Source organism: Equus caballus, chromosome 11 (assembly GCF_041296265.1).
Source record: "Equus caballus isolate H_3958 breed thoroughbred chromosome 11, TB-T2T, whole genome shotgun sequence".
Lineage (NCBI taxonomy): Eukaryota > Metazoa > Chordata > Mammalia > Perissodactyla > Equidae > Equus > Equus caballus.
Genome location: NC_091694.1, coordinates 53117765 through 53132045, shown reverse-complemented (window position 1 = coordinate 53132045; position 14281 = coordinate 53117765). Strand labels below are relative to the sequence as shown.

Genomic DNA, 14281 nt, shown 5'->3' with positions numbered 1-14281 from the left:
ATCTTAACTTGTGGACATAGGAGCAAAAACTCTTGGGGAAAGCATGCTTTCCTAGTCAGCAGCTTTCTAAAGTTCACTGTGGTAACTTTGAATCCACTCTTGGTCACTCACACTGACCAACTTTTCAGGAAGAAGCTGGCCCAGTGTCTGCAGGATGGTGAGGAACATGTGGAAGCCGTGAATTCCAAATGCGCTTCTCTAGAAAAGACGAAGCAGCGGCTCCAGAATGAAGTGGAGGACCTCATGATTGACGTGGAGAGATCTAATGCCGCCTGCGCAGCCCTCGATAAGAAGCAGAGGAACTTTGACAAGGTGGTCCACAGTGACCAGCTTCCTATGGGGAAACTGGCATGATTCTTGGTTACAGAAGCTTAGTTCTGATGTCCTTCCAGGTCCTATCAGAATGGAAATAGAAAAATGAAGAAACTCAGGCTGAACTGGAGGCCTCCCAGAAGGAGTCCCGTTCTCTCAGCACTGAGCTGTTCAAGGTGAAGAATGCCTACGAGGAATCCCTGGACCAACTTGAAACGCTAAAGCGAGAGAATAAGAACTTGCAGCGTGAGTCTTTGTAATCATTCTATTTCAAAAATGGTATGGAGGGATCTTTTCAATTTTTCCTTTTTCTCGACTGAATTTGGTATTTTATTATTAAACCATAGAGGAGATTTCTGACCTGACCGAGCAAATTGCAGAGGGAGGAAAGCATACCCATGAATTGGAGAAAGTGAAGAAACAAATAGATCAAGAGAAGAACGAACTACAGGCTGCCCTAGAGGAGGCAGAGGTACGTGTTCCGTTTACTCAGCTACACATCATAAATAAATGGAAAAATTAATAGCAACTCAGGTGTATTGTGTTGCAAGCCTTTAAGGGATAACTCATGTAATTCAGTGAGAAATACTGAATTGTACCTTGGAAATGCAGAATAGGCAAAATTAAAATGTATGAAACTTCATGAGTTTTTTTAATACCTTCTTGGACAAATCACCATAATGTACAAAAGGAAAAAAAGCTCTTTAGTTAACTTCAATGTTGCTTTTTTGAAAGGCATCTCTTGAGCATGAAGAAGGCAAAATCCTTCACATTCAACTTGAGTTAAATCAGGTGAAATCTGAGATTTACCGGAAAATTTCTGAAAAAGATGAAGAAATCGATCAGCTAAAGAGGAACCATCTCAGAGTTGTGGAATCAGTGCAGAGCACCCTAGATGCTGAGATCAGAAGCAGAAATGATGCCCTGAGGATCAAGAAGAAGATGGAGGGAGACTTTAATGAAATGGAAATTCAGCTGAACCACGCCAACCGCCAGGCTACTGAGGCAATGAGGAATCTTAGAAACACACAAGGAATACTGAAGGTACACTGGACAAACACACACGGTGTCACACAGTCTGTGTGTAATTGTGTAACTCCAATTTTAAATTTTAGGAGGACTATTTGCCATAAATCATCTAAGTAATATGGTAATCAGTTGAAAATTTTATGTACACAGCTGAAAAATAGCTTAACTCTGGAAAGCCCAGGACAGAGTTTATACTTTCAAGTGAAGAGAAGTGGGGTGGGGAGACAGAGGAAGTGATGAAAGAGGCCACTGCACAGATCTCTCCATTTATGTGATGTATATAAATATCTATTTATAATATAACCTATTTATATATAATCTATTTATAATATAATATATAAATATCTATAAAATACATATATCTATATTTGTTTAATATATAAATATATATAATAACACCATTAGAGTAGCTCATCTCTAAGGATACTTTCCTGATCCAAAATTTTGTAGTTTTAGCCATGGTATTCTTTTATGATTCAGGATCTAAAATAATATAACATCATGTTCTTTAGGGTAGAACTGCTATCCTCAGCTACAAAAAATTTGTCATTAAAGGGACTTGCAAGTTTTTCCTATCTAATCATACTCTAAGTTATTAAGATCAACATGTGTCCATGACCCTAAATTTGCATTTGCTTTAATTGGAGCATGAGTAAGAGTCATTTTCTCTTTCTGTGTAGGACATTCAGCTACATTTGGATGATGCCATCAGAGGCCAAGATGATCTTAAAGAACAACTGGCAATGGTTGAGCGCAGAGCTAACCTGATGCAGGCACAGATTAAAGAGCTGAGGGCATCCCTGGAACAGACTGAGAGGAGCAGGAGAGTGGCAGAGCAAGAGCTTCTGGATGCTAGTGAGCGTGTGCAACTCTTGCACACCCAGGTGAGGTTCAGGGCTATGGTTGAGCAAATGCACTCCCTGTAGTTGAAGACAATTTGAGAGGATAAGCTTGTTATAAAGTAAGAAGTAATCTTGGCAAGGGTCCCTTGCTGAAGTTCTGGAAAATGTACATCGGTAAGTACATACTGAGGCCTAGCTGATTCACAAGTATATTTATGGACTGACATAATCATGTTGATTTGAAATAATTTAGAGTTCTAGAAGCTTTTGTAAAAAAGCACAAAGACCCCCTACTAATAACTATATACACAACATTGGTGGCCATCTTGTCTTTTGCAACTCTAAGCTACAAATAGCTAAGCGAATAAAATACAGGAGAAAGAATAAGCCACAGGTAATAATTACATATTGTGTATGCACATAAAGCTAACTTCATGGGATATAAAAAGAAGCTCTTATGTTCAAATTCATAGAGGCCATCATTACTGCTAGTCAGCATTTGTTGTTTATAATGGACTTGTTAAATAAATGGTGGTATAGCCTCACAGTGGCGAAAATACAGCCATTTGTTGCCATGGAAAGATGTTCACAACACAGTAAGTAAAAAAAGCAACTTAAAAATGATATATAAAGTATGATCCTCTTTGTTAAAAATATACAGGAAACATCTAGAAGGACAAAGAAAAGTGTTATCAATGATTACCTCTGGGTGGTGAGAGTACAATAATTACTGTCTCTTTTTTTACAAATTTGCATGTTCTATTTTTTTACAATAAACATATATTAATGTATACTTTTTAAAGTTATAATATATGGAAATAGCCATCATGAAAAAGTTAAAATCAGATACTACAAATAATTTTAAAATCAAGTTAAAATGTAGCAGTTTTCTTTTTCATTATTAGTATCCTTGAACTGACTGAATATTTCAAATCCTGTCAACTTTCCAAAAATGAAAGACTCTTGGCTTGTTTTTGTATCAATAATGATGCTATTTATCCACTTAAAATATAGAGCCAAGAAATGTAAATAAACAACCAAAAATTAATAATCTATTTTTCATGAGCCGTGGGGTGCCACATGGTGAAGCACTTCAAATATTTTCTTGGGGTAGGGTTTGTGCTTTATGCTTACAAGCAGACACTGACAACAGTCAAATGTGTTTGGTATTAAAAATTAAATTTTATCTGGAAGAATTTAAGAGAACTTTTATTAACAGAGATGTGGGTAGAAGGAAGAGAAGGCATATACTTAGAATCAACTTTTGACTTGGTTTTTATTCTGAATTATTTCTAACGATCAATAATTTATGCCTGTGTACACTAGTAAAAATGAAAATGTAAATAGTTATAATGAAATTTGCTTTTCTTCTTTTTTATTAACTTGAAACAGAACACCAGCTTGATCAACACCAAGAAGAAGCTGGAGACAGACATTTCCCAGCTGCAGGGAGAGGTGGAGGACATTGTCCAGGAAGCTCGCAACGCAGAAGAGAAGGCCAAGAAGGCCATCACCGATGTGAGCAGAGGGCAACGCAGTGGTGGTCAAACTTGAATCTTGATGTGCTATCTCAGCTGCCTCAACTGATCTTGTTTTACTGTGAATTAGGCGGCCATGACGGCTGAGGAGCTGAAGAAGGAGCAGGACACCAGCGCCCACCTGGAGCGGATGAAGAAGAACCTGGAGCAGACGGTGAAGGACCTGCAGCAGCGTCTGGATGAGGCCGAGCAGCTGGCCCTGAAGGGTGGGAAGAAGCAGATCCAGAAACTGGAGGCCAGGGTGGGTCTCCACCACTTCATTCAATTCCTGGCCTGTTCACGCAGCTAGTTACAGCCAATTGTTAAACTCCTTTGTTCTCTTCCAGGTGAGGGAGCTTGAAAATGAGGTTGAAAGTGAACAGAAGCGCAATGTTGAGGCTGTCAAGGGTCTGCGCAAACATGAGAGAAAGAGTAAAGGAACTCACTTACCAGGTGACCAGCCTTTTAGGTTTTCCATATTTTATTTTCACGAGTTTTCGAATAATGACAGTATCTATTTGCTACCTCTTTCATTTCAGACTGAGGAGGACCGTAAGAATGTTCTCAGGCTGCAGGACTTGGTGGACAAATTACAAACCAAAGTTAAAGCTTATAAGAGACAAGCTGAAGAGGCTGTGAGTATCTTCACAGAGAGTATTTCAAATACTGTCAAATTCCCAAAAATGAAAGATTCTTGGCTCATTTTTGTATCAATAATGATGCTATTTATGCACTTAAAATATAGAGCCAACAAATGTAAATAAGCAACCAAAAATTAATAACCCATTTTTCATGAGCCATGTGGTGGCACATGGTAGAGCACCTTAAATATTCTTGGGGTAGGGCTTGTGCTTTATACTTACAAGCAGACACTAACAATAATCAAGTATGTTTGGTATTAAAAATTAAGGTTCAGGAGCAGGTCTAGGTTTTGTGCAGTCTGAAGTTTCTAGAATTTAAGAGGCTTTCTTTAAGGCAAAGAACACAAAATTGGGAATACAAAATTAGGTATGAAAATGAATATTTATTTAGAATGAAAAATGTTACTACTAATTACTGGAGCCTTAGAGATTCAGGTTCATTTCTTCTGAGACCTCTTTAAGCAATTTTCCAGACACGTTAGTCCAGAAATGCTTCTTGGTACAACCCACTTCCCTCCCTATCTAGAACACTCTACAACTCCCAGCAATTCCCAGCACTCATAGGGGCTGTGCAAATGAGGGCTCTGATGTCCAAGTCTTATTTAACTTCATAATAAATCCATCTCAGAACATTTCTTTTTCATTTGGCTGCAGCTATCTTTCTCATCCTGTTAATTCTGAAAACTTCCTTAAGGTTTTTCTTTTGCTTTCTCATTCATGAAGCAAACCTCGTAGCTACTTCTAGTAACAAAGGCAATAAGAACCAGAAAATGTCAAGTTTTCCTGTTCTCTCAAATGCATTTCTTTTCTCAGGAGGAACGGTCTAACGTCAACCTCTCCAAATTCCACAAGCTCCAGCATGAGCTGGAGGAGGCCAAGGAACGGGCTGACATCGCCGAGTCCCAGGTCAATAAGCTGCGGGTGAAGAGCCGGGAGGTTCACACAAAAGTCATTAGTGAAGAGTAATTTATCCAAGTGCTAAAAGTGACCAAAGAAATGCACAAAATGTGAAGTTCTTTGTCACTGTCATATGTCACTGTAATGTCAAGGAAATAAAATCTGCAGAGAATTTTGCAATCTAAAAATACATGTGTCTCTTAATTACAAGCTCCATAGTGCTATTAGAACTAATTCAGTTATTCAGCATTTGTTAAGCCCCTACTGCGTGCAGAGATGATGACAGAAATGGATGTGGTCAGTGAACCAACTTTAACAGAAGGCAAAAGAAATGAAGTGCTCTGAGAAAACACAAAGATGGTTAATGCACGCTCAATTCCATTCAACCAGTTTTACTGAGTACCAAGTGTGTGCCTGTACAGAAATGGGCACCAAGCATATGACAATCATCCCTGCCACTGAGGAGCTCAAGCCAGCAGGAGAGACAGCAATTCAAACAGATTATGGTACAACATGCATATTCTGACAGAAGTATGACAACAAAGTGGGACAATAAAACAGAGTGGGCTGCTCACCTAAGCAGTCCAGAAAGGATTCTCTAAGGAGACTGTGAGCAAGCTCCTAAAAGATTAGTAGATAGTTATCAGGTGAAAAAGAAAAGGAGATGATCATTCTAAGACGATAAAACAAGCATGAGATTTCAGAAGAGTTTAAGCATGGGCTCCATGAGCGAAAGACATCAGATGAAGCCAGAGACAGAAGTTAAGACCTACTGTGAAGGGTCTAGCCTCATAGGCAGTGTTGAGGAATTAGGACATGCCTCCAACTGGTGAGACTTCACAAGGAGGGGAGTCGACACAATTCTGGCAGTATTATGGAGGATGGAGTCAGATGGGAAGACCAGAGCCTGGGAAGACTGTTAAGGCTATTAAAATGGTCCAACTTAGAGATAACAGTGATGGAAATGAACGAGAATGCAGAATGAAGGCAGGATTCTAAGACTTGTCTAAAGAAAGGACTGGGAGAGCACTGAGGAAGTTAAACAGTTTCAATGCATTCAAACTTCCCAGTTACTCTATGGTTATAGATTTTATTTCCTTTTGGGGGAAATTCTTTTCCTCTGAACCTCCATCTCCAAGAAAAAGGACAGAATTTTTCAGATAAATCTTTCTGTTGGCCTTCTAATTTCTGCATACAATTCTGCTTATAAAGGTACCTGATTTTCTCCGTACCATATATATTTTAGGGAGGAACCAGAAAGGGAATTTATTTCTTAATATAGAAAAGAATGTGACTGAAATTTTATCATAGCCATTGCCAGAGTGATTTTTTTGGATACTTTTTTAAGCTTACAATTTGGCTTCATTGCGTGGACATTTAAAAAATAAGATAAGAGAATACCAATTTATTCTTTCACAGCGGTGGAGATCTCTTTCAATGAGGAGGCTGCTTTGGGAAATTTTCTTCCCCAGTGTGGAAATCCTAATTAGTAATGAGAAACCTGCTTCATTAGAAGAGGATTTAAAAGGGGTAGAAAATAATTATGAGGAATAGTTCACCAAGGCCATGATGAAGACTAATGAAATATCCTGCCTCGAGTAGGCCTTTATTATCAAATTTTAATTAAACTCTGTAGAGTTAACCTATTGACCTCAAAAGCACTGGGCTATTGCTTTATTACTCTGTCTCCTAACTATCTGAATAATTTCTTCTGTAGAGAGTTTAGAGTGGATTTCACTAGATATGGGTCAGTTATTCTGGAGTCCCTGACTAAAGCAGCAAGGATCTAGAGTCACAGCTATTCTGGTTCATATTCTTCCTCATCTTCCTCACAGATTAAGTGATTTATAGACTTCTTTCCTCATCTCTTACAACAAAACTACACATGATAATCTAGAAATGCTGATAATTCTTTTTGTCTTTTTTTAATTAATATGAGGGATCATTGAGATCTGGGGACTGTTTATAACCTACTAACACTGGATATGAGAACCCAAACAGGATGCATACAAGGAGAGGGCGGGAAGCTGTCTGCAAGATCAACTCTGAATGAGGAACGATGGAGGCAGTTTAAGTCTGGTTCCTCCCTGATAGTAGCACTAAGACGTACTGTGATGGAAAGAAATTCAGATGGGAAGACGATTGCGAACTGTTACAAAGGGCAAGGGACATTTTCCTCTAACATATAGATAAACCTACTTAAACCGTACACATAGAGAACTAGGCAGAGATGACAATGCCCCTAGCGTTTTCGGTATCCAGCCAGGCATAAATATACTAATAAAATCTGCTAGGAATTTGTAATAGGCTGGTTTCTTTACTTCTGTATGTTCTAACAACTTGAAGACCATAGTTACTGAAAGTGAATTCTGGGACCGCTGACATACTAATACTTGTAAATATCATGAATCCTTTTCCCTCAACTCAATTCATAAGTGTTCCAATAACCAAACAGATATCAAGAACAGACGAAATCTCAAGATCCCTCTACTCCAAAACATTACTTCCCCTTCTATCTATCTTATATATATCTTATAACTAAATCTCCTACTACTAGAGACAAAATCCTTGGCATCCTGGAGAATGTTCACTTTATTTAATCTCTTGAATTGAAAACATACTAATTTCAACTAACACCCTAGCTAGAATTATTGGTTAACCAACTAAGACAGCACCTGAAGAAAGAGGTCTCTTGAGATATGCCTGAAGGGAAGGCAACTCTGAGAGAGGGAAAAGAAGGAGACAAGAAAATGCCTCCATAAAAGCCATTTACTCACAATTTTGCTGAGGGCTGACCTTGAGTATTAAGGCTTCCAGCAGCATTCTTCATGGGTCTAGCGATTATGTGAACCTCTCCATCAGTGGTTCTCAAATTTAGCATGTATCAGAATCATCTGGAGGGCTTGTTAGCACACAAATTGTTGGGCCCCACCTCCAGAGTTTCTAATTCAGTAGGTCTAGGTTGGGGCCCAGAAATTTGCATTTCTAACAAGTTCCCAGGTGATGCAGATGCTGCTAGCACAGGGACCACACTCTGAAAACCAAAGCTCTACATTATCACCAAATCTTTCACAAAGGAATTGCATACAATATTCTATCGCACCATGTTTACACCTATAAATTCAGCTAAACCTCTCTGGGCCCCAGTTTCTTCACCTGTACAATGAGGAAGTTGAGCTAAATAATGCTAAAAGCCAATCTAAATGCCTTTGAGTCCGAGTTGGACAGCACTGTCTGTAATAATAATACAATTATAATATCTTACATCTCTAGGGCGACTTGTTTTATTTGCAAAATGCTTCCACATACAATTTTTCAGTCACTGGATATTCACAACGATGTGAGATAGACAGAATCCTTTTGGAAACTGAAGTACAAAGAGGATAGTGGTTTGTCAAAAGTTGTATAACTAATAAAAGAGCCAGACCCAGACCAAGACCGCCTAACTCTTCATCCTGGAAGTAACACACTGTCCTAGACTTTTGCCCTGGCCTGACCAGGGAAAGATTCTGAGGACATTCTCCCACAGAAACAAGGCCAGTAATTTGTAGAGGAGAGGAAGTGTCTCTGCTCTTCACCTGGATAGCCATATGGCTTGCTCCTTCATATGTGTAGAATGCTGGTCATGTTATGCTTTATTAGAGAGGCCTTCCCTGGCTACTCAGTACCAAAAGGCAAGCCTTTCTCTCTGCCCTGCCAATTATACTTCTTATCCCTTTGATTTGCTTTAAATCTGTCCATGAAATTAATCACCACTTGACTATTAATTTATTTGTTTAATATCTGTCTCCCTCTGCTAAAATATAAGCTCTACAAGGGCAGGACTTTGTTTTGTTCACAGCTGAATGTCCGATGAGTTGAACACTGCCTGTTACCTAAAAAATGCTCAAGAAATATTTGTGGAACGAATGATAATTGAATAAGAACTTAATCTATGCTGTGCACTGTGCTAAGTATTTTACTTGTATCATCCAAAAATAAATCCTAAAGCAGAGGATATATTAAGGCCCCTTTCTCAGTAATTGATAGAACTAAAAAAATCAGGAAGGAAACTTTTGTTTCCAGGAAGATGGAGTCAACCTACTTTTCTCTGTTCCTCTCACTAGGTACAACTAAAATCACTGGACGTTATATATGTAAATATAACATAAGAGATTTTGAAAGGTGGAGAGAAGAAGATAGATCAGCTAGGTAAGTTCCTTGGGTTTTCTTTTTGCCTCCTTTGCCCCAGACTTGGAGCTGAAGAAGCAGACAACACAGAAACACCAATGAATGCAGACCAAAAAAGCCCCAACAAAAGCCTTTTCCCTCTAACCAAAGGACAGAGTAATGGGCACCCTAGCAAGAGAGGAAACTTTTAAATAATAACTTCTCTACTCCCACCAAACAACATAGAAAAAAACACAGTACCACCCCTTCACCAGCAAAAGCCAAGTGGGAAGTCTATACTTTCTCCCTTATGAGGCTGTAATGAAGTGCCCCCAACATCCCCACTGGGGTGGTATCAGGGAGGCCAAGTAGGAAGATGAGACTTTCATACCTACTGGCCAGTAATGGAACCAGACAAATTGTCAGTAGAGACAACATGGGGATCCTTGACTCCCAACCACCTGGCAGTAACAAGGCACCTCTTGTCCTTCTCACTGTCAGAGGAGGTCTTGTGGAAAGGCAGCACCATTGCCCAGTGGTAATGAGCACCTCCAAGAAACTGTGGTGTCTGAGGAAACCATATGGGGACACAGAACTCCCATCTCCACCCAGGAGTAATGAGCAGACCTCTCTCTTAGGAGTCAAGAGAAAGAAACTTGGACTTGTCCCTCCACCTGGCAGTAATGAAGTGGCACTACCCCCTTCCCTTGACAGAGCAGTGTCACAGAAAACCAACTAAAAGGTTTAAATCAGGTCCAGAGTCTCAGAACATAATACAAAATGTCCAGGATTCAATTGAAAATTATTCATCACATCAAGAAGATTTCACACTGAATGAAAAAAGACACATGAATGGAAAAAGCCAAAACCAACATGACAGAGATGTTAGAATTATTTGACAAAGATTGTAATCATCCATAATAAAAATGCTTCAGGGAGAAACTATGAACATGCTTGAAACAAATGAAAAAATATAAAGTCTCAGCAAAGAAGTAGAAGATACAAAAAAGAACAAATGGAAATTTTAGAAATGAAAAATACAATAACTGAAAAAGTTGTGTGGATGAACTCAATGGAAAACGGAGGGAACAGAGGAAAGAGTCAGTGAATTGGAATACAGAACAACCGAAATAAACCAATCTGAACAACTAAAAGAAGGTGGATGGGGAAAAAAAAAGTGTACAAAGCCTGAAAGCTCTGTGGCTCTACAACAAAAAATCTAGCATTTATGTTATCAGAGTCCCAGAAGAAGAGGAAGAAGAGAGTAGGACTGGAAAAGTACTCAAAAAATAATGGCTGAAAAGTTCTAAATGTGGCAAAAGACATAACCTACAGATTCAATAGGGAGTTTATCCAAATAGGAAAAACCCAAAGAAATCCATAGCAAGACAGATCATAAATTTCTGAATACTAAAGGCAAAGAAAAATATCCTGGAAGCAGCCAGAGAAAAATAACATCTTACCTATAGGAGAAAAAATATTCAAATGACAGAGGATTTCTCACCAGAAACTATAGAGGCCAGAAAGAAGTGGTATGATTTTTTTTCAGGTGCTGAAAGAAAAGAATTGTCAACCCAGAATCCTGTACCCAGAAAAACTGTGCTTCAGGAATAAAAGGGAAATCAAGACATTCTCAGATGAATGAAAACTAAGAAAATGATCATTATAGATATACCTTAAAAGAATAACTAAAGAAAGTTCTCTAAACAGAAAGGAAACAATAAAGGAAGGAATCTTGGAATATCAAAAAGAAAAAAACAGTAATCAAAAATAGGAGTAGATACAATAGGCTTTCTCTTCTTGAGTTTTCTAAATTATGTTTGATGACTGAAGCAAAAATTCTATCACTATCTGATGTAGCTCTAAATATATTAAGAGGAAATATCTAGGACAATTATAAATGGGGGAGAGTAAACAGACTTAAAGGAAGGGAAGTTTCCATGCTTCACTTGAACTGATAACACGACAACAAAGAAGACGATGATAAGTTTTATATATACATACCTAGAGCATCCACAAAAAATTACGTGCAAAGAAACACACACATACACTCATACACACACACACAAAATACAAGGAAAATACTGGAAGGACTGACTTCCAGCAAGACAGCCTGAAGAGCTCCAATGACCCTTTGCCCAGTGAAATTAGTGAAAATTATTTTTAAAACAACAACATTTAAAGCCTCTAGAAATGGTCCTAAAGAAAAACAGCAAATGAAGTAACATCTATCAAGAAAATCTATGAATATTCTGTTAGAAAGGTAAGGGTCTGTGCTATTTGAGGCAAAATTCCTTCCTCTCTCCCACCCTCCCAGCTCAAGAGAAACAAGGACTCCACTCCAGATTACTATAGCCAAGGACACAGAGCTCTCTCTTCCTCCTACTCCAAGCCAGAGGACTTTCTTCCCAGGAAGAGCAAGACATCAGTATTTCTCATTCTGCCCCCAGCTACCTGTTTCTGAGGTTAAGTTCTGGGCAAGTGTGGTCAAGAGATGGGGGTTCTCCTCTCCCTAGCCACCATTCACGGAAGAGCCACCATTCATTGGATATAGTGTGCTTAGAATATTGGGGCCCTGATCAAATCTTCACTTGGCTCATGAGGTGGTGGTTCCAGACCAGGAGAACCAAGCCAAGAGGACCTCAGCCTGCTCCCCACAACCACTAAGTGCTCATCTCCTTGAGTAAGGGTGTCACTCAGAGAGAAGTTTACAATTGTCCCACCACCAGTTCCAGAGCCCTGGCTCAGAGATTTTGCCTGGAGGGACTAGCAGGTCATAAAACAGAGAGCCCCTAATCTCCTGAACAAATTGATTTCACTTTCAACATAGGGAAGAGAATTTCAAGTCTAAGTTCACTCTCAAGGACAGTAGAAATTGTGGTGAAAGGAAATTGGGAGAGACTCAAGATACAGGCTAAACTGTAGGCCAGCTGGTATTCAGGAGAAAACCAGGGAATAAGATAGCTAAGAGGAGCCCTCCTGGGGTGAGAACACAAATCAAACACTAACCTTAGAAACTACTTTTTCAAAAGGGTCAGAATTTGGTTGGATTCATTTGTAGAGCAATTTATGTCTAAGCACATTATTAAAAACAATAAAGCAATTAGCCAGCTGGAGTCTAACAGCTGGATGTTCTCAGGGAAAGAGAAGAAGAGAGTCCCACAAAGACTACTATCTTTCAAGGTGACTGTGGGCATACCAAAGCTGCACCCCCCTGAGGAGTGACATCAGAGGCTTAAGATCATGGGTGGGAAATAAACTTCACTAAAATAAGCCAGCCAGTTAAAAACAAATAAACAAGCAAATAAAACTAACAAGCCCTGAGAAGAGTGTCAGTACTGAGAGTTGCTACGGTATATTATCTAAAATGTCCAGTTTCCAACAAAAAATTATGAGGCATACAGAGAAACAATTATGACTCATACACTGAAAAGAGCGGGCAACAGAAACTGCCTGTGACAGTAACCAAATGTTGGATTTAACAGAAAAAGACATCAAAGTAGCCGTTATAAACATGTTCACAGAAGTAAAGGAAATCATGATGAAAGAAGTAAAGAAAGGCATGGTGACCACTTCACATCAATAAAAAGACAGAAATTATTTTAAAAGAATCAAATGGAATTCTGGAGTGGAAAAGTACAATAACTGAAATAAAAAAATTCATTAGAGGGGCTTAACAGTATATTTGAACTGACAGAAGAAAAAATAAGCAAAGTTGAAGACAGACTGACAAAGATTATGCAAGCCTAAGAACAGAGAGAAAAAAATAATGAAGAAAAATGAAGAAAGTCTCAGAGAAATGTGAGACACCATTAAACACACCAGTATCTGTGTAATGGGAGTACCAAGAGAGGAGAGAGAATGGGGCAGAAAACCTATTCAAAGATATAATAGTTGAAAACTCCTGGTATTTATTGGGAAAAAAAACCCCGACACATCCAGGAAGCTCAACGAACTTGAAGTAGTATACACACAAATACATCTGCAAACAGATACATCATAGTAAAAATGCTGAAAATCAAAGACAAGGAGAAAAATCTTAAAATCAGCAAGAGAAAAATGATTTGTTACTTACAAGAAAACAATAAAATTAACAGCTGAGTTCTTACAGTAGAAGCAATAGAGGCCAGCAGGTGGTAGAAAACTATATTCAAAATGCTCAAAAAAAACAACTGTCAACCAAGAATCCTATATCCATCAAAGCTATCTTTCAAAAAGGTTAAATAAAGATTTTCTCAAATAAACAAAAACTTAGAAGATTTGCTAATAGACTTGCCTTACAAAAAATACTAAAGGAAGTTCTTCAAGCTGAAAGCAAGTGACTGCAGTCAGCAATTCAAACCTGCAGAAAAAAACATACTGGCGGGGCTGGCCCCGTGGCCAAGTGATTAAGTTTACATGCTCTGCTTTGGCAGCCGAGGATTTTGCCAGTTCAGATCCTGGGCATGGACACAGCACTGCTCATCAGGCCATGCTGAGGCGGCGTCCCACATGCCACAATCAGAGGCACTCACAACTAGAATATAAACTACGTACTGGGGGGCTTTGGGGAGAAGAAGAAGAAGAAGAAAAGGATTGGAAACAGATGTTAGCTCAGGTGCCAATCTTTAAAAAAAAAAACAACACTTGCAAAGGTAAGTATGTAATTATAAAAGACAATATAACTGCATATTTTTCTTCTTTCGTCTCTTAACTGATTTAAAGAACAATTGTATAAAATGATACTTACAAAATGTATTGTTGGGACAATGACAAAAATATATAATATATGTCTGTATAGCAAAGGAAACCATCAACAAAATGAAAAGGCAACCCACAGAATGGGAGAAAATATTTGCAGATCATATATCTGATAAGGGGCTAAATCTAAAATAATGAAGAACTCATATAATTC

At 38.6% G+C, this 14281-nt stretch overlaps 1 long non-coding RNA gene and 1 pseudogene across 2 annotated transcripts in view; one reads left to right on the top strand and one right to left on the bottom strand.

Moving 5' to 3' along the window:
* Positions 1-3541: 3541 nt before the first annotated feature.
* The window catches only part of LOC106781330 (uncharacterized), a 58921-nt gene continuing 48181 nt past the window's right edge, over positions 3542-14281 (bottom strand). Inside the window, exon 3 of the long non-coding RNA XR_001377888.3 lies at positions 3542-4110. This is a non-coding gene — a long non-coding RNA (uncharacterized lncRNA). The remainder of the gene's footprint in view (positions 4111-14281) is intronic.
* MYH4 (myosin, heavy chain 4, skeletal muscle pseudogene) lies at positions 3792-5372 on the top strand (annotated as a pseudogene). Its single transcript, NR_015344.2, has 4 exons — positions 3792-3962; positions 4048-4153; positions 4240-4335; positions 5155-5372. The product of NR_015344.2 is annotated as a myosin, heavy chain 4, skeletal muscle pseudogene (transcript).